We start from the raw sequence: 21,269 nt of genomic DNA, 5'->3' as shown, positions 1-21,269 counted from the left end.
CAAGGACATGCATGATAGTTTAGTGCTGTTGTGAAGCTCTTATTTATTTATTTATTTTACATTACTACTAATGAACTTTTTAGTAGGACTGAGGTTCAAAGTTCACATGAGTTTTACTCTTTAAGATCCTTCCATTTATGTTGTTTACTTTTAAAAATCAAACTGCACCGTTGAGATATTAATTAAATTTAAATTTAGAGAAACTAATTGCAAAAAAATATTAAAAAAACATCTTGATTAACAAATATCAGTCAAGATTTCATTAGTAGAATTCACCACACAATAAAGCATGCCTAGTTTTGCAAAATATATTTCTCTTCAACCCAAATATTAATGTGAATATAAATGATAATTAATGATTGCAAATAAAATAACCATATTCAATGTGGAGAGAATTTTTTTAAAATAATATAGTTTTTAGATTATGTAGAACTAATATTGAATATATGTAGGTTTAGTATTGAAAACAAGTGAAGGAATAGTTAATATTTGATAGATAGGAAGTCTATGCAAGAGTAGTTAAATATTTTGAAAGGAATTTTTGGAATCTTGCATTATTGTGTTTCTATTATGCAGATATAAAACTTCATGAAACTACTGAAATTGACAATACTTTATGAGATAGAAAGTGAGCATTGAACGGTTAGGAAATATTTACCAGAAGTTAATGTAGCAGTGAAGAAAATGATAAGTTAGATGTGTGGAATTATTACTAAAAAATAAAAATATTATTAGAAAAATTAAATGGTAGATGATAAATCATGCTTGCAACTCCGCCAATGACAACCAGCCATGACTGGTCCCAAACCCAGATAAAGGAGGAGGGTTGCGTTAGGTTATCAGCCAACGTTAAAACTATGACAAATATTCAATGAATGGATCCATTAAACTATTGTGCTAATGTTAGGTTGTTCCCTGGAAGGAACGTGTTACCGGATCCGACTGTAACGTCTCGGCAAGGATCGCTATATCTCCAGAACTCGGGTGTAGTGCTAAATATACAAGAATTCACGTTACAGGGTCTGACTGTAACGTCTCAGCAAGGACTAGTACATCTTCATGAGAACTTGAGTGTAGTGTTAAATAGGCAAGAGTTCTCACACCATAGGTTGAATAAGAACAAATATGATAGGAAAACTAATAATCTAAGATTTGGAACATGGAATATAGGAACTCACTGGTAAATCAATGGAGATAGTAGATATGATGATTAGAAGAAGAATTAGTATTTTGTGTGTACAAGAGACAAAATAGGTAGGCGAGAAGGCAAAGATGATAGAGAACTCGGGTTTTAAGTTATGGTACTTGGAAAGAAGTAAAACAAGAAATAGAGAAGGTATTGTTGTCGATAAAAAGGGGATAGAATTATAACTCTTATGATAATTGTGGCGAAAGAAACTATTAATGTAATTAACATATATGTACCTCAAGTAGGATTAGATAAATACTCTAAATTTAGGTTTTTGAACGACTTAGATGAACTATTACAAAACATTCTGCCAACCGATATGATTTTAATAGGAGATTTAAATGGGACATGTAGGAGTGAAAATTGAGGAATATGATAGGGTAAATGAGGGTTATGAGTTTGGAACAAAAACATGAAGAAGATAAGATTATATTAGATTTTATGATAACATATAATCTTATACTAACTAATATATTTTTCAAGAAAAGAGAAGAAGTCACATTCAAAAGTGAGAATAATAAGTTGTAAATTGACTTTTTGAATGTTAGGAAGAAAGATAAAAAGATTTGTAAATACTATCCAATATAGGTTAATAGTGTTGGTTATGCGTCTCAAGCATAGTATCAATAGAAGAAAAATGTGCACGACTCCAAAAATTGAATGGAGAAAGTTAAAGGATCGAAAACAAAGTATATTTAAGGAGAGGGTAGAAGTACAAGTATTAAGAGAAATACTTGGCAACTCGAATATGACATGAGATAAGATAATATTAAAGTTGAAAATAGTAACAAGAATGTACTCGATAAGTCAAAGGGACATGCACTGCTGGTGGAATGAGAAAGTACAAGAGAAAGTGAAGGAAAAACGAATAGTTTATAAGGAATTATATATTTGTAAGAACGAGGAAAACTTAAAAAAATATACAATAGCCAAGAAAGAAGTTAAGAAAGTAGTGAGTAAAATAAAAAATGAAACTTTTGAATGATTATATAAAAAATTGGATACAAAAGAAGGGGAAAGAGATATTTATAGAATAGCTAAAGTGAGAGAAAGGAAAACAAAAGATTTTAGTCAAATAAAATGTATTAAAGATGAATGTAATAGGGTATTAGTAAACGATGGAGAAATAAAAGAGCGATAGAAGAGGTATTTTCATCAACTTTTTAATGAAGGTTTAAATAATTAACTTGGGTAATTTAAGTAGGTCAAATGAGCATAGAAATTTTAATTTTTATCGTAGAACTCAAACTTCAGAAGTAAAACAAACTTTAAATGAGATGCACAATGGAAAAAACGTTGGACCAGATGATATTCCGATAGAGGTATGGAAGTGCCTAGGGAAACACGGTATTGAATAGCTTACAAAATTATTTAACATGATATTGAAAACGAAAAAAAGTTTGATCAATAGAGGATAAGTACTCTAGTTCCCTTATATAAGAACAAGGAAGTTGTACAAAATTGTGCAAACTATAAGGGTATTAAACTAATGAGTCATCTATGAAACTTTTGGAAAATGTAATAGAAAAAAGATTAAGGAAAGAGACCGACCGAAAATCAATTTGGGTTCATGCCTGGAAGGTCGACAATAAAAGTTATACATCTTCTTAAACAATTAATTGAAAAATATCGGGAGCAAAAACAAGATCTATACATGATATTCATTGACTTAGAAAAAGCTTATGATAGAATCTCAAGAGAAATTATATAGAGAATTCTAGAAAAGAGAGGTGTTAGCGTAACATATATTGAACTAATTAAGGATATGTACGAGGATGTAACGACCAGAGTAAAGACTTCAGGCGGAGTAATTGAAGCATTTCGGGTTATATCAAGATCAGCTCTAAATCCCTATCTTTTTACACTAATTATGAACGAACTCACTGCGCACATTCAAGACACAGTATCGTGGTACATGCTGTTTGCAGATAATATTATTTTGGTAGATGAAACACGTGAAGGAGTAAATACTAAACTAGAATCTTGGCGGAAAACAAGGAAAAGTTTTAAGCTTAATAGATTAAAGACAAAATATATAGAATTTAAGTTTAGCTGATCCGGCGGTAAGAGCAGGGGACCCCGTTCTGTGGAATCAACGCCACGTGAGAGTCAAAAGGACAGGCGGCCGGCCGGAGAGAGATGGGTCAACAGCCCGACCGGCCGGTGTCTAGTGTTGGGATCTTAGATGGCTAGAGGGGGGTGAATAGCCTCTTAAAAACAAAAACAAAATTTCTACACAGAGATTTGTTAGCGCAGCGGAAATAATCAAAACAAACACTTATGCAAAGAAGAAAACACACCACCACTAACACAATGATGTACGAGGTTCGGGGATAACTTGCCCCTACTCCTCGGCGTGTCCGTAAGGTGGACGATCCCTTGATCTTTCGGTAGATCAACCCTCGGACAGATTCCGGCTAAGTATTTCTCCTTCTCGGTGGAGAAACCTCCCACAAAGTCTCAAAACAGATTTAGAATGAAGCACAAGACTTAGACTTACAGAATTTTGTGACTACAATGAATGCACAATCAACTTACAGCCACAATGAATGCAAAGAGTGAAGAAGAAGTAGATTCACAGCCAAAAGCTTCACAGAACACCCTTGCTTGAACGTCGACAGAGAGTTTGCTACAAAAGAAAGAATTCTTGCCAAACCTCTCTTCTACCTCCTTCTTATTTCTCTACTCTCTTGCTGTCTTCAGCCAGAGCCAAACCACTGCATCGAATCACGTCAACCAGTAGCGTATCACTGTCGCCGAACCAGGCGTCGCCAATCACGCTTCTTCCTCATCTGATTATCTGAGCTCACACTAATACCATCCTTGGCAGCCAGTAAACGTTGACGCTTCTTTTACACAATTTGCAGCGATAACCAGTGGAAAAACCATTTTGTTTTATTCCTTTGATAGTCATTGATTTGAATTCAAGCATCACCATGGTACCTGCAACCTGTTACTCAAAAAGCTCACAAGCAGATGTTAGATCAGACGCATCAGAAACGAATCAGAAATCAGCAGAACCCGACAGTGTGTGCAGACAGTGTGGTGGACCGATCCACACCTCGATTGATGTCCGATCGACGGTGAAGACCGATCAGCGGCTTGATCGGCCCGCATCGATCAGGGCTTAATGAGTGCGGTTCCTCGCACTCCGAGATCGTCACCTGGATCAAGACCTAATCTGATCGGTCCGGAGACCGATCAGAGTTTATCGGATCGTCCACGGACCGATCCACCGCTTTTCCTTCTCGCGACATCTCCTCGATCGGTCTGCATCGATCAGATCAGAGGCTATCGAGTTTCGATCGGCTCGCATCGATCGACACACCCAGGTGCAGTTATCAGCCGATCGGCGCCGCACCGATCAAGAACATAGTTTCACCAGATCGGCCCGCACCGATCGTGCAATCAGGATCGATGCATTCCGATCCCAACGCCTAAGGTATTATGGTCTTGAGAACGAGCCACCGAGCCCTCTCGACCTAGTCCCGAGAACGAGCTACCGAGCCCTCTCCGACTTCGTCCGGTCCAGAGAACGAGCCGAGCCCTCTCGACCACTCCGTGCCAAGTCTCCATACTTGACTTTTCCCACGAGCTCCCTGCTGACTTTTCACTGATGCCGTCAACCTCGACCCATCCTTTCCTCGCCTCGACTTCACTCACTGTGACTTTCACCTAGCTTCACTCACTAGGTTTTCACCGCTTCTCACCAGGACTTTCCAACCGCCTAACATCCAGTTAGGACTTTCTCAATCAGGTCAACCTAGTCAACCTAAATTAGTAATTAATCTGAGTTAAATATCCGATACAAACTTAAATCAGTGTCAACAGCAAAACAACAGTCGGTATCAACAATCTCCCCTTTTGTTGTTTGACAACACGATTTAAGTTTAGATCGAAATGCTCATATACCCATAATTTTAGGGAAATCGGGATCCTCCCCAAGACGGATACACCACCAAGTCAACGACGGGAATCAAGATCCTTCCGTTATCCTCTCCCCAAAATCAAGCTTTCATACATTTCTAAACTTAGTATCCTCTCCCTTCACAAACACCAAAAGGTGCAAATGAGGTGACAAAACTCAAAGGGCTCCCCTTAACCCATCGCTTTCTCTTAATCGACCTAGAGTTCCCTCTAAGGTCACAATACGACAATAAGAAAGACATAAGATACAATCAAATCATGGTATAAAACATAGAAAATGAAGCATAATAAAGAGCAAGCAAATATAAAATCGAGTAGCATAAATATATGAAAACAGCAAACATCCGGTCAGACACAATAACTATCCAAAATACGTATAAACAAACAAACAGATCAATCAATATCCTCACACCGAGGAACATCACCATCATCGGCAGGAGGAGTGAAATCCTGAGGCGGCACGCTGGATAAGACTGCGGAGGCGGGTAGCGTGCCATCCATCCGAGTAGCAACCGCCGTGTCACCACCGATGATCGCAAGATATCATCGGTCAATCAGTCATCGTACCGGGTCTATCCATACGCAGTCATCCAGATATCATCTCATCGCCAAAGCGGCTTCGGCGATCCAGCAGATCGATCGCCTCTCCATCGCCGCCAGCAGGAGGAGGAGCAACCTGTCGTCGAGGTAACTCACCTAGTGCCCTCCCATCCTTCCACCTAACCGCCCAGCCTGTCCTAAGATTCCAGACTTGGAAAACGACGCTTCCCAAGTCGACAATCTGCCTAACCATCTTTACTATCCTCCCTTAGAGACATCAATACCCGGGGTCTCAAGAATTATATGCCCATAAGGCATATAGATGGTGTAACCGCTTGGCTCGCTATGGGATATGATAGAAGTATAGACACTCGACATGACATCAAAGTCAAGACGCCTACGCAACCCATAAAGCATCAGACAATGATACGGTCGAATCTCTGCCAATGGTTTAGAGGTAATAGGTAGAAGACAGTTTGTGACAATTTTGAAAAGAATGTAATCAGGAGCAGAAAGGCCAAGAGCTGCAAATGTAGGAAAATCGACATCTAACTCATCTAATCCATCCGGTCTCGGATGTCCAAAGAAGTACTCATAAATCGAGTCAGATGAGACATCAAGAGGATGAGGCACGGGTTCAGGCAAAGAAGGATAGAATGAGAACACCGTCCCCGAACACATACGACAGCCTAAATAACTAAAGAAGGCAATTAAGCTGAAATCAACGTTTTGCTTAGCCACTCTTGATCTATAACTACCATCAATAGTCTGATGAAGGTTGTTATAGAATTCAGAAACTAAGTCAAGGTTGATTTCCCTCTCTAAATATACCAAGGAATCAAGTTTATAGGTCTCCGTAATCGCTGGACAAAACTCATTCATGTAGTTTTTATCGACTGATCTACATGGGAGCAACTTGAAGGTCCTTTCCTTAAAGGATTTTTCAAACTGTTGGTTGGGGAATCTCCCCGAACTGGACGGTTGAGGTCGAGAGGGAGCAGGAGCTTTGGATTTATCTTTGGACTTGGAAGTACCCTCACCTACTGGTTTCTTTCTAATGGGACACAATGGGAAAAAGAAGAGCACAGGAGCCACCCGAAACACAAAGCCACAGATATGTGAGAAATGAAATCGAAATGCCAAAGTTCTAGAGAAATAGGAGTTACCTTGGTGCCATTGAACTCTTGGCTAGAGCTTCGGAGGGCTAGAACCGGCGTGCAAAGAGAAGAGAAAGGGTGAACTGGTGGGAAGAGTCGGCTAGGGTTTCGCGTGAATGAGGAAAAGAAGGGATCGGGAGGTTTTAAGGGTTTAGATGGGTGTACAGTGAAGAAATGATCGGACGGTTGTCCGATCAGAAGGTATCGAAGCCTCCTGATCGGTCCCTGGACCGATCCAGGAACATCACGGACCGATCAGGAGACGATCAGTGGCTTATATGCCGAATTGATCTGATCGGTCTCCGGACCGATCAGGGAACTCTCTGATCGGTCTGTAGACCGATCAGAAAGGGATCAGTAGCGGGCTCGAGCGTTCCAGGCTGACCTGATCGGTCCGTAGACCGATCAGTGTCTGATACTAGTATCGCCCGTAATTTCAGTAACTGAAAATAGTAATTTCAGTAACTCGTGTTCGATAATTCGTGGAAGTTTCTCTAGGAAAACTTCCAAGTTCAGAGCCTAGAACATGGAGGATCTACAAGCATAACTCTTACCTAAAAGTTATGGTCTGAACTTGTTTATAGCCTTAAGGTTGCAGACATTAGAAAACAAACAACTTAAGGCCTGAAAATTGAAATTTTTCACTTTGTTATGTACAGTTTCAAGTTTGTCAAAATATATTCAAAATGCTAGAATTACTTCAATAGCCTGTCTTATTTTTCATTCAAAATCATGAACAACCATATCAAACAACCCATTAATCAAAATCAGATCAAATCTAGGCAAAGGCCCAACCAAGTTTCCTTGGTTGGAATATATGAGTAAGATCTAGGAACCAATTACACATGAATTATGTAATGGTGTTTCCCATACTCAATTAATGTCTCTTCAACCTAATTATTCAAGAGATGCATGATACATTTTGAATAATTTGGTTGTTCCTAGCATCTCACCCCATTTCTAGCAAACAAAAATATTTTGTTAAACCTTATAGTTTGTGTGAGATGTTCCCAAGTTGCCCAAATTATTGTCCCAATTACTCTTGTCATTTTACTAGTCCTTATTGATCATGGTGAAGTTCTAATGACCTAAGGAGCCAAACACATTCCCAACTCCCTCCTTAAATGACTAAATTCATTCTCCGGAAGGGGTTTGGTGAAAATATCAGCTAGGTTTGACTTTGACTCAACATATGTGAGTGCAATGTCTCCCCTAGCTACGTGATCTCTTATGAAGTGATGACGCACTTCAATGTGTTTGGTCCTCGAATGATGGACTGGATTTTTAGTTAGGTTGATCGTGCTAATGTTGTCACATTGCACTTGTACACCCTTATAAGATAGTCCATAATCCTCTAGGGTGTGTATCATCCATAACAACTGTGATACACACGGCAATATATTCGGCCTCGGTCGTGGAGAGAGTAACACAATGTTGCTCCGACTGACCAACTAACTAATGATGAACCTAAGAATCGCAACCCCACTAGTGCTTTTCCGATCCAATTGCACTATAATCGAAATCGGATAGCCTATCAAGTCAAAAGACTCGCACGAGGGTACCATAGACTACTCGAATCCCTTAAGGTATCTATATTCTCTTAGCTGCGATTAAATGAGATTCCGCACGGACTTGACATTTAGCGCATACGCCCACAAAGAAAGAGTATGTCCACGACTATGAGATATAAGACTACCAATCATGCTTCTATATTGCGTTAGATCAATTGGTTTTCCACTCTCATCATTGTCAAGGCGAGTGTTTGTCGCCATTGGAGTGGACACTTCCTTAGAGTCACTCATGTTGAATTTCTTGAGCATCTCTTGAGTGTATTTCGTCTGATGGACATAAATGTCATCTCGAGTTTGTTTGATTTCAAGCCCAAGGAAGAATGTCAATTCTCCTACTAGACTCATCTCAAACTCACTCTCCATGTGAGAAATAAATTCATTCAAATAGCCCTTGTTATTTGAGCCACAAATTATGTCATCGACATATACTTTCACCATCTCTACGCAGAAATAGTGTTGGGTCTATTTGGCCTCTCACAAAACCCTTTTCTAGTAAATATGTTGACAACCTTTCGTACCAAGCTCGTGGTGCTTGTTTAAGCCCATAAAGTGCTTTCTTGAGCTTGTACACGTGGTTTGGAGCTTCGGTATTCACAAACCCCGGTGGTTGTTCAACATAGACTTCTTCTTTAATAAAACCATTTAAGAAGGCAGATTTAACATCCATTTGATAGAGTTTGAAACCTCTATGTGCAGCAAAAGCTAGCATCAAACGAATGGACTCTAATCGTGCCACGGGAGCATAAGTCTCATCATAATCGAGACCTTCGACTTGACTATAGCCCTTGGCTACAAGTCTTGCCTTGTTTCTTACAACTTCTCCCTTTTGATTTAACTTATTTTTGAAGACCCATTTAGTTCCAATAATGGTGGTCTTTTTCGGTCTAGGAACCAAGTCCCACACTTGGCTCCTTTCAAATTGACCTAATTCGTCTTGCATAGCTATGATCCAATCAGGATCGTGCAATGCTTCATCAACTAGTCTTGGTTCAATCTCTGAAATCAATGCGACTTCATTAGACTCATTTCTAAAGAATGACCTAGTCCTAACCCCTTGTTGGATATCTCCCACAATTTGGTCTTGGGGATGACTAGTGGTTATCCTAGATTGTCTTGGTGTTGGTGGTGCCTCATGAATGGTCTCACTAGGCACAGGCAAGGACTCAATATCGGGCAAGGGATCAACCGGAGCCCTTTGTTGCCTTTGCTCATCGTCATCAGAGTCAACCTCGACTCTTTCTTCATTTTGATCATTCAAACTTAGATTTCTAAGTTCAAATTGAATTTCTCCTACATCCCTTGATTGATCATTTGAGTTGGGGATTTCTTCAAACGCTACATCTGAGGACTCTTCAATCAATTTAGTCCTATTGTTGTAGACTCGATAGGCTTTGCTGGTGAGAGAGTACCCGACCAGTATCCCTTCATCAGCCTTAGCCGTGAACTTCCCAAGATGATCCTTTGTGTTCAAGATAAACACCTTACAACCAAACACCCTAAGATGTTTAATTGTAGGGGGTCTCCCAAACCAAAGTTCATGGGGGGTCTTTCCTAAAAACCTATGTATCAATATTCGGTTTTGCACATAGCACGCTGTATTTACAGCTTCAGCCCACAAGTAACTCGGTAGTGAGTACTCATTAAGCATGCTTCGTGCAGCCTCTTGCAAGACTCGGTTCTTTCTCTCCACAACCCCATTTTGCTGTGGGGTCCTTGGAGTTGAGAACTCATGTCTATACCCTTTTGCTTGACAAAATTCTAAGAACCTATGGTTTTGAAATTCACCACCATGATCACTTCTAATGGTTTTAATTGTTGTTGATTTTTCATTTTCAGTTCTTCTACAAAAAGAAATAAAAATATCTATGGTTTGATCCTTAGTTTTCAAAAAGAAAGTCCATGTGTATCTAGTAAAATCATCAATAATTACTAAACAATATCTACTACCATTCAATGAAATAACATTGTTACAATCAAACAAGTCCATATGTAATAAGTCTAAGGCAGTAGATGTACTCACAGTGCTTTTACCTTTATGAGGTGCTTTTGTTTGCTTACCCATTTGACATGCATCACATAGTTTGTTCTTTTGGTACTTGATGCTTGGTAAGCCTCGTACTAGTCCTTTGTTGGCCAACTTCCGAATGTTCTATATGTGCCAACCTTCTATGCCATAGCCAAGACTCTTCTTCTTTTGACATGAAACACTTAATCAAAGCATTAGTAGCACTTTTAAACGATACTTGATAAATATTATCAACCCTTGTGCCTACTAGTACCGTGTCAAGTGTGTCAATGTGTTTAACCAAACATTGACTTGAATGAAATTCAATTGTGTAACCCGTATCACACAATTGACTGACACTTAGGAGATTAAAAGTCATCCCCTTGACTAGAAGGACATTCTTGATATGGAGACATTCGGATATATGAATGTCTCCAACTCCTACAACCTTAAGGCTACCATTATTACCAAAAGACACATTACCTCTACTTTTGTTTTGAATGGTTGTAAACAGTGATCATGTGCTTGGAGCATCCACTATCAACAAACCAAGTTGATAGATGCTCCCCCTCGACCAATGCCTACAAGACACGGAAGATAGAGGTTTTAGGTACCCAAATCTTGGGACCTAATGCTTCTACAACGAAAGACCTAGGAACCCATGCCTTGGTCATACCTTTCCTAGTTCCATGAGCCCTAGAAACATGTAATCTACTATCTTGAGTTCTAGACATTAGAGAAATGAAACTCGACTCCTTGGGTTGATACCCTAGCCCGGCCTTGTTGTAGACTGCCCTTTGGGCATTTAGAATCATGTCTAGAGTCTTAGAGCTAGTTGAGAACTTCTCAAGCATTTTCTTGAGTTTCTCAACCTCACCCTTTAAAGCCTTGTTCTCATCCTCAAGGACTTCTAGATGTAGGTCATCGACCTCATCTTCCCTAAGGGTCCTTAAGGTTTTTACTTCTTCTTTTAACAATTTATTTTCTGTTTTTGACTTTTTAAGCAATGTAGATAAATGAGTGATAGTCTTATAACACTTTTCTATATGAGAAGAGGTTACCTCTTCATCATCCGACGATGATGAAGCCGCGGTTGAGGCGTCGCTCGAATCTCCCTCACTTCCGGAGTCCGAAACCTCCCTTGCCATGAGTGCTAATTGTCGTGTGCTCTTTTCCATCTTCTCTTCTTCCTCCGATGAGCTTGATGAGGACTCATCCCAAGTGGCCTTGAGAGCCTTCTTCTTCTTGGCTCTTTCCTCCTTCTTTTTGGCTCGTTCCTCCTTCTTCTTAAGTTTTGGACACTCACTTCGATAGTGTCCCTTTTTGCTACACTCATAACATGTAACATTAGTTTTGTCAATATTTTGTTCACTAGGTTTACCTTTTCCTTTGTATCTCCTGCTCCTTCTCATGATTCTTCTTACGAAATTCGCCATCTCACTTGATGATGATCCACTTTCATCATCGGATTCTGAGGAAGAGGTGGATGAGGAAATCTCCTTTTCTTTCTTCTTTTCCTTCTTCCTTCTTCCATCCTTGCTCTTTGGTCCTGCAAACAAAGCAATACCCTTCTCTTTTTGACCTTTGTTAGCAAGCTCATGAAGTTCCATCTCACAGAGAAATTCATCTAATTTAACAATGGAAAGATCCTTGGATACCTTGTAGGCATCTACCATAGATGACCACAAGGCATTCCTAGGAAAAGCTTTTAGAGCATACCTTACTAGATCGCGATTCTCCACTCGTTCGTCCACAGAGTGTAGACCGTTGATGATCTCCTTGAATCTCCCATGAAGTTCACTTACCGTTTCACTGTCCTTCATGGTTAGATTTTGAAGCTGATTCAAGAATAGGTCCCTCTTGGCAATCCGAGAATCTCGAGTTCCCTCTTGGAGCTCGATGAGTTTATTCCATAGGTCTCTTGCACTCGAGAACAGACCTACCTTGACGAGTTGGTCCTTGGCGATTCCACATTGCAAGGTGACCATAGCCTTGGCATCGGCTTGTGCTTTGCGGAGTTGTTCGGTAGACTACCTTGACGAATCAAGTTCCTTACCTTCTTCATCTTTTGGTGGTGTAAAACCCTCCTTGACGGAAAACCACATGGAGATATCGATTTTGAGGTAATACTCCATGCGGCTTTTCCAGTATTGGAAATCTGCTCCCTCGAAATAGGGTGGACGGTTGGTGTTGAATCCCTCCTTCATGGCCATTGTTTAGCTCTTTGGGTTGTTAAGCCGAAATGAAGAGCACCAGGCTCTGATACCACTTGTTGGGATCTTAGATGGCTAAAGGGGGGTGAATAGCCTCTTAAAAACAAAAACAAAATTTCTACACAGAGATTTGTTAGCGCAGCGGAAATAATCAAAACAAACACTTATGCAAAGAAGAAAACACACCACCACTAACACAATGATGTACGAGGTTCGGGGATAACTTGCCCCTAATCCTCGGCGTGTCCGTAAGGTGGACGATCCCTTGATCTTTCGGTAGATCAACCCTCGGACAGATTCCGGCTAAGTATTTCTCCTTCTCGGTGGAGAAACCTCCCACAAAGTCTCAAAACAGATTTAGAATGAAGCACAAGACTTAGACTTACAGAATTTTGTGGCTACAATGAATGCACAATCAACTTACAGCCACAATGAATGCAGAGAGTGAAGAAGAAGTAGATTCACAGCCAAAAGCTTCACAGAACACCCTTGCTTGAACGTCGACAGAGAGTTTGCTACAAAAGAAAGAATTCTTGCCAAACCTCTCTTCTACCTCCTTCTTATTTCTCTACTCTCTTGCTGTCTTCAGCCAGAGCCAAACCACTGCATCGAATCACGTCAACCAGTAGCGTATCACTGTCGCCGAACCAGGCGTCGCCAATCACGCTTCTTCCTCATCTGATTATCTGAGCTCACACCAATACCATCCTTGGTCTTCACTGGTGTCTCTGAGCTCGAACCAATAAGGAAGAGTCAAGCTGATTGCAGCCAGTGAACGTTGACGCTTCTTTTGCACAATTTGCAGCGATAACCAGTGGAAAAACCATTTTGTTTTATTCCTTTGATAGTCATTGATTTGAATTCAAGCATCACCATGGTACCTGCAACCTGTTACTCAAAAAGCTCACAAGCAGATGTTAGATCAGACGCATCAGAAACGAATCAGAAATCAGCAGAAACTGACAGTGTGTGCAGACAGTGAGGTCTGATTGATGTCGATCGGTCCGTGAAGACCGATCAGTATGCCTGATCGGTGCGGACGATCGAGGCTTAACGAGCGGTTCCTCGCACTCGAGATCGCCACCGATCGGTCTCAAGACCGATCAGATATGACCTGATCGGTCCGGAGACCGATCGGATTATGGATCGTCCACGGACCGATCCAACGCCTTTTCCTTCTCGCGACATCGTCTCGATCGGTCTGCATCGATCAGATTACACTCGATGAGCTCGGTGTTTCTGATCGATCACACTCGATGAGTGTTTCGATCGATCGCCGCACCGATCAGCATAGTTTCACCGATCGGTGCATGCGTCGGGCAATCATCCCACGGATCGGTCCGACCGATCCAACGCCATGTGATATTAGGATTGGTCTTGAGAACGAGCTACCGAGCCCCTCGACCTGGTCCGAGAACGAGCTACCGAGCCCTCTCCGACTTCGTCCGGAGAACGAGCCACCGAGCCCTCTCGACCACTCGTGCCAAGTCTCCATACTTGACTTTTCCCACGCCAAGCTCCCTGACTTTCACCAGATGTCTGGTCAACCTTGACCCATCTGGATTTCCCTTGCCTGGCTTCACTCACCAGGACTTTCACCTAGCTTCACTCACTAGGGTTTTCACCTGGCTTCACTCACCAGGACTTTCCAACTGCCTAACATCCCAGTTAGGACTTTCTCAATCAGGTCAACCTAGTCAACCTAGATTAGTAATTAATCTGAGTTAAATATCTGATACAAACTTAAATCAGTGTCAACAGCAAAACAACATCCAGGTCAGACTGTATCAACATCAAGTTGATGGTTAAAGGCACCCTGGCGAGAGTCAGGGTTCCGACGCTCATCGGATAATATCACAGAGCCGAGCGGATGGCATGCTCGGCCGAAAACATGAGGTAGCCTACTGCTAGCAGTCCCCATGAAGCACATGATTGAGAATTTCCCAAGTAAACCACCATATATGTCCGGCCGGATGTCGGTGGAGGCCGGCCGGCCGGACGTCCGGCAGGGAATAAAGGCAAAAGGACAAGGGACCTCTTTCTCTTACAGCGGGCATGTTCTACGTTTAGGCCATACCCCAAATCTTACGACAGGGGGTTCCGCTGTCCCATCTAAGACATGCTTGGACTGTAGCAGTATGGGGTCAGGTAATCTGTATGTGTGCACTCGCTTCTCCACTGCTCTATATAAAGGCCCTCATCCTTCACCGGATGGATGCATTCTACGATTCTTGAAGCCACTTTCTGGTTGAGCTTTGCCTGACTTGAGCGTCGGAGGGTCGTCGCCGGGAACCCCTTCCCGGCCCGACTTCCTTGCAGGTTCGCCGGAGGACCGTCAGCGACGCGGAGAGCGCCACGTGCCCAACGTTCGTTGATTCAGCTTTCGGACATGATCAATATCGTGCCTAATCCGTAGGTAAAAGGAAGATTTTAATGTTGACAAAAATTTCCTTTTTTTGTAACCATCCTCATGATTTTGAAAGAGAGTTTTAAAACTAAAGCTAACCGAGCTCAGCAAGCCACATCGGCCTCAGGTGGCCGAGCGGAAGCACCACCTGCCACGGTTCCATTCCATCGAGCTCTAATCCGCACCCCTGAAGCCGCAGCAACCAATCGAGATCGAGGATCATCTTCGGATGAAATGCCAAGACGAGATAGCAGAAAAGGAAAAGCCCCCCGAGCGGACGCATCGCCCGAGCGGATCAACCGCCAATTTTCAGAGGCTATTCTAAGAGACCCTCTGCCCAAGCACTATGTGCCTTCGACGATCGACGAGTACAATGGAACCAGCGACCCGGATGATCATTTAGGTAAATTCGATAACACTGCAACTCTGCATCAATACACAAGTGGGGTGAAGTGTCGAATTTTCCTCACCACCCTTTTCGGATCGGCTCAACGATGGTTTCGGAGGCTGCCGGACGGATCCATCACAAGCTTCAAGGACTTCCGAACGGCCTTCCTCCATCATTTTGCAAGCAGTCGGCGCTATCAAAAAACCAGCGTTAGTCTGTTTGCCATCAAACAGGAAGCCCCGAGCTTACATCCAGCGGTTCAACAGAGTGGCCATGGACATTCCACGGCCACCTCGGAGACCGTGATGAATGCCTTCACACAAGGCCTCGTGGATGGGGATTTCTTCCGATCGTTCGAGACTACGACCACATGCTACACCGGGCCAACGAATACATTAACGTGGAAGAAGCGCAAGCGCCGGAAAAAGAAACTCTCGAGCGGGGCCGAGCGGAAGCCGCACACGGCTCATCACCATCCAGAGGACCAAGGGCCAAGCAATCCGCTCCCCATGCTAGGTCCCACGCAAGAGGTACGCACCCCAAAGAAGAGATGGACCCCGATGTTCTGCTCCTTCCACCGGACGGACACACATAACACCAGGGATTGCCGTAGTCTTCCACTAATCGCCCACCCCGTTCCCAGAGGTGGCGGTCGTCGATCGCCATCAGCCGACAGGCGACAGAAGCCTAGTGAAGCCGAGCAGACGGTAGCCGACAGACGACAACAACAAACTCCCGAGCGGAAGACCGTCGAGCTCCGACGTTAAATATCGAGAGACGAGCCGGCGTCTATAAACCTTCCGAGCGGAAGACCGTCGAGCTTCGACGTTAAATATCGAGAGACGAGCCGGCGTCTATAAACCTTCTGAGCGGAAGACCGTCGAGCTCCGACGAGAGACGAGCCGGCGTCTATAAATCAGCCGAGCGGAAGAAAGCAATAAAAAGGACTGCAACTGTCCCAAGGTACGCGCCTTCGAGATCATTCGACCGTCTTGTAAACGACCTCTACTATCGCGGAAGATGGTATATCTAGCCGAACGGGAAGATCACCATGACTATGAAAATCCCTTTGGGAGCGCAAGAAGTAATAATGAGCGAGCGGATAAACACACAATTTGGTTAAAAAGACAGCAAATACAAGGAAAACATTGCATTAAAGTTAAAACATCAGGCCGAGAGGCCTAATTACAAAAAGGATCATATCTAGCTGAGTAGCTGCATTACAAAAGTTACTCGATATAATCATAGAGGTCCTTGGGGATGTTGTCCAGGAGTGCCACTTGATCGCCGGCCGGAATAGTAGTGGACTCCGGAAGAAGACCCTTAGACTTCAGATACGTGGTGGTGGCGGTCATAGCCAAGTCGAAGGCTGTGTACATCCGATCGCAGATTTTTTCAGAGAATTCAGGCGAGCGGATGTAGCTCTGTCTTAGGGCAGCGACCCGACTCGGCTCGGCCTCTTGATATTCTTTGAGGGCCGCCTGGGAGGCGGTAAGGGAATCCTGCAGATTCCGAAGTTTCTCCGCGTCGGCCGAGCGGCCCGCCTTCTCTCTGTCAAGCTGCTCCGTCAGCTCCTTTACCTTCAGCTCCAGGCCCCGAGCCTCCACGTTCTTCTTTTCTAAGTCGGAAATGGTCGTGTTTTTCCGAGTGGTGGCCAAGGTTATTTTTGTGTCGAGCGACTTGACTTGTCGCTCGGACTCGGCCAGGGCGTGGGCCTGATCGGCCGTCTTTTTCTGCTCGGCCGCCAGCAAATCTTGAGCTTTCTTGACTCCCACATCTGAGGGCCTTGGCGGACGGCCGCTAACCGCCTTCATTGTCTCGATTCCTCGTCCACCATCGCCAAACGGTGAGACAACTATCTCTTCCACCCATCTCTGGCGAGAGAATTAGAAGTTGTTATTGGCGAACGGAGATAATGCATACCAAACATCAAGAAAACAACTTACCCGTGGCCTCCTGCGTATGGCTATCGCCAAAGGGATCAACACGCAGCGGCCACCACCACATTTCGCTAGGGGCCCTTGGTGATGGTGTGCTCGGGCACGGTTGACGATCGGCCTCGGCAGCTCTTCATCGGGAGATGAAGAGAGATGTGGCATGGTCGTCAACGGCCGGCTCGGAAGAGGATCAAAGCCGGAGTCGAAATTGATGAATGGTTGGCTTGGCGAGGAGCGGGCGGAAGGGTGTTGACCGGAATAGCCTCAATAGGGGCCTCCGGCTCGTCCCAAGCACGTGTAGTAGCTCGGGCAGACGGTTGAACGGCAGAGGTAGCCGAGCAGAGTGGAGTTTCCACTCGGCGCCTCTTCAAGGCGGGTTGTCCCTCTTCCCGAGCGGAACCTTCTTCTTGGGCAGTTTGTCCTCCGCTGGGAGTGGCTACGCTTGCCACTTGCTGTTGAGAAGCCTGAGCGGCCGACTTTGCATGAGTCTCGCTCTCCCCTTCATGCGAGCCGACCGGCTGGATGCCGAGCGCCTCCATCTCCTTTGCTGCCGCGGCTTTGAGCGCCGCCGCCTTTCTCTTCAGAATGCCGGACATTACCGACTCCATGACGACGTCCGCTGCAAGGGAAAGAAGACTCAGACCGAAGATGTACATCACTCCTTCGTGAAGAAGCTTATTGATGTCGAGCCGCAGACCGGCTAGCATGTTTGCAGCATGGAGGTAGTCCGGTCGGGTCTTGAATTTCTTCAGCTCAGGAGTGGGGGGTAGGTCGACCTGCCACTTGGTCCGGAAATTGGCCTGCTCGGGCATACGGATATAGAAAAAATATTCCTTCCAATGTTTATTGGAAGAAGACAGTTTGTTAAAGAAGACTAAGCCGGGCCGAGCTTGAAACATGAAGGTGCCCGGCTCGGATTGCTTGGGGTAATAGAAATAGAAAAAGACGTCCGGTCGGAGGGGGATGTTGTGGATTTTGAATAAAACAACAACCCCGCAGAGAAGGCGAAAAGTGTTGGGTACTAGACTGCCGAGCGGAACACCGAAAAAGTTACAAACATCGGTAATGAAAGGGTGTACAGGGAAACGCAGACCAGCGGTAAACTGGTCGCGGAAGACACAGAAGGCTCCGCGCGGCGGCCTGTACGGCCGAGCGGAAGGACCGGCCAAAAGAAGTTCAAAATCATCGGAAATTTCAAAATTGTCTGTTAGAACATCAAAATCACGCTGGTCGAATCGGGACTGCATGGTGGTGTACCATGGGCCGAGGGACTGATCTTCAGGATGAGAAGAACTAGCCATAATCTGAACGGAAGGAATAAAAAAAGGCGGAAGGTAGAAGAAAGGCGACAACAAGCGAAAAAAGGCCCCAAGGATTGAAACTGGGGAAAGAAATGCGGAGGAAACACCGGAAATGAGGAAGAAAAGATATAGAGCCTTGCAACGAGGAAAAGGATCAAGGAAGAGGCGCCGGAGAGCGTCGGAGAGCAGGAATGGAATCGCCGGAGCACCGAAATACCAGGGACGAAGGAAGAGGTCGCGAAAGCAAATGAGGGGGATAGGGGAGCATGAAGATTTTATAGGGTGGAGGCCGGGCGGCCTCCATCGTTGGATCCAGGTCACGGGAATCAAAGCGTGTATCGCGCCGTCCATTTCGAACCGCTTCGATCCCATCAAAGCACCACGCCGTCGCCGCCGTGCGATGACTACAATGCGCCACGTGGCATTCAGCCATTCGAAGCATTTAATGCGCGCATGCTCAATCTTAATGTCGAAGATTGGCGTAGAATACGAGGAGATTAAAGAGACGTTGCTGTGGAATAATCTTATTAAAGAGACGTTGCTGTGGAATAATCTTTTAAGGCCATCCATGCGGGAGGCCGAGAGGAGGATAAGGGCACGAAGGTGCCGCTCGGCTAGACTCGTGGTCCAGTCAGTCGGACTAATTGCCTCCTTCGACTAGACTTGAAGGGGAGGCAAGTGATCCGGCGGTAAGAGCAGGGGACCCCGTTCTGTGGAATCAACGTCACGTGGGAGTCAAAAGGGCAGGCGGCCGGCCGGAGAGAGATGGGTCAACAGCCCAACCGACCGGTGTCTAGTTGATGGTTAAAGGCACCCTGGCGAGAGTCAGGGTTCCGACGCTCATCGGATAATATCACAGAGCCGAGCGGATGACATGCTCGGCCGAAAACATGAGGTAGCCTAATGCTAGCAGTTCCCATGAAGCACATGATTGAGAATTTCCCAAGTAAACCACCATATATGTCCGGCCGGATGTCGGTGGAGGCCGGCCGGCCGGACGTCCGGCAGGGAATAAAGGCAAAAGGACAAGGGACCTCTTTCTCTTACAGCGGGCATGTTCTACGTTTAGGCCATACCCCAAATCTTACGACAGGGGGTTCCGCTGTCCCATCGAAGACATGCTTGTACTGTAGCAGTATGGGGTCAGGTAAGCTCACTGACAGGCCCTTACTGAGGTATGGGCTGAGGACACGTGTACACCTCTGTATGTGTGCACTCGCTTCTCCACTGCCCTATATAAAGACCCTCATCCTTCACCGGAGGGATGCATTCTACGATTCTTGAAGCCACTTTCTGGTTGAGCTTTGCCTGACTTGAGCGTCGGAGGGTCGTCGCCGGGAACCCCTTCCCGGCCCGACTTCCTTGCAGGTTCGCCGGAGGACCGTACGACCGGTTGGAGATCCATGTCAGCGGCTTGGAGAGCGCCACGTGCCCAGCGTCCGTTGATTCAGCTTTCGAACAGGATCATTAGCAATATTAGAAGTAATGGGACAATTGTTAAAAAAATGAGAGGACGAGTTGCTCGGAACCGAGAGATTTAAATATTTAGGATCATTTTTGCAAAATGGTGGAGGGATTAAGAGAGATGTCTTATATAAAATATAAACAGGATGGTTGAAATGGAGGGGAGCGTCGAGTGTTTTATGTGACCGTAAAATACCTCTTAAACTTAAAGGTAAGTTCTATAAAACCGCAGTTAGACCTACTATGTTATATGGAGCTGAATGTTGGGCTATGATTCGAGTATATGAGTAGAAGTTAAGAGTTGCAGAAATGAGGATGTTAAAGTGGATGTGTGGACATACGAGAATGAACAAAATAAGAAATGAGAGCATTAGAGAGAAAGTCAGAATTGCATCTATTGAGGAAAAACTCCGAGAGACACGTTTAAGATGGTACGGGCATGTACTTAGATGACCAATAAGTTAGATGATATGAAACTATGATAAATATGCATATTAAACGAGAAAAAGGAAGAGGAAGACCAAAAAAAGACTTGGTTAGCAACAATAAAACAAGATTTTTTTTTTTAAAATATAGATGATGATATAGTAGGAGATAGAGCTCAATGACGTAAAAGGATTTATATAGCCGACCTCACCTAGTGGGAAAATGCTTGGTTGTTATTGTTGTTGTTGTATAAAACATGCTTGCGATATAGAATTGCACAGATTAACAAGGCTTGATGTGTTGTATTCCTAGACAATATCCCTATGAATTAATGGATGAATCTAGCATCTTGTATCCAATGACCATAATTTTCAGCAGAAATTACTTTGATATTTAAAGGGCTGCAGGAATTTTCTTTTCCTCTGTAGCAGCATTTTATTTACGCACAAGCTACATGAGGAAAGAATCCCACAATTTGGACATCTACACGATCTTATATGGAACAGAAAAGATTAAACTAGATTGGTATGCTGCAGAAGTTACTTTGGTATTTAAAGAGCTGCAAGGATTCTCCTTCCTTTGCATTATCACTATTGTTTATGGCCAAGCTACTCCAGGAAAGAATTCCACAGATTTGGGATTCTATGCATTCTCATATGGTTCAAATTCCATTCCAAATAGTGATTATTATTATCTTTTTACAAGAGCTTTTAATTTAGTGCATAATTGAACTGATATGAAGAT

The 21,269-nt window shown here is 43.9% G+C and overlaps 1 protein-coding gene across 1 annotated transcript in view; it reads left to right on the top strand.

Annotated features, from left to right (window-relative positions):
• LOC122054249 (protein EMBRYO SAC DEVELOPMENT ARREST 30-like) overlaps positions 1-21,269 on the top strand; it is a 29,390-nt gene that overhangs the window by 6,886 nt on the left and 1,235 nt on the right. The window lies entirely within an intron of this gene.

The sequence above is a fragment of the Zingiber officinale genome, chromosome 1B, assembly GCF_018446385.1.
Source record: "Zingiber officinale cultivar Zhangliang chromosome 1B, Zo_v1.1, whole genome shotgun sequence".
NCBI lineage: Eukaryota > Viridiplantae > Streptophyta > Magnoliopsida > Zingiberales > Zingiberaceae > Zingiber > Zingiber officinale.
Note: the sequence above shows the minus strand (reverse complement) of the source record. Positions and strands in the feature narration are given on the sequence as shown.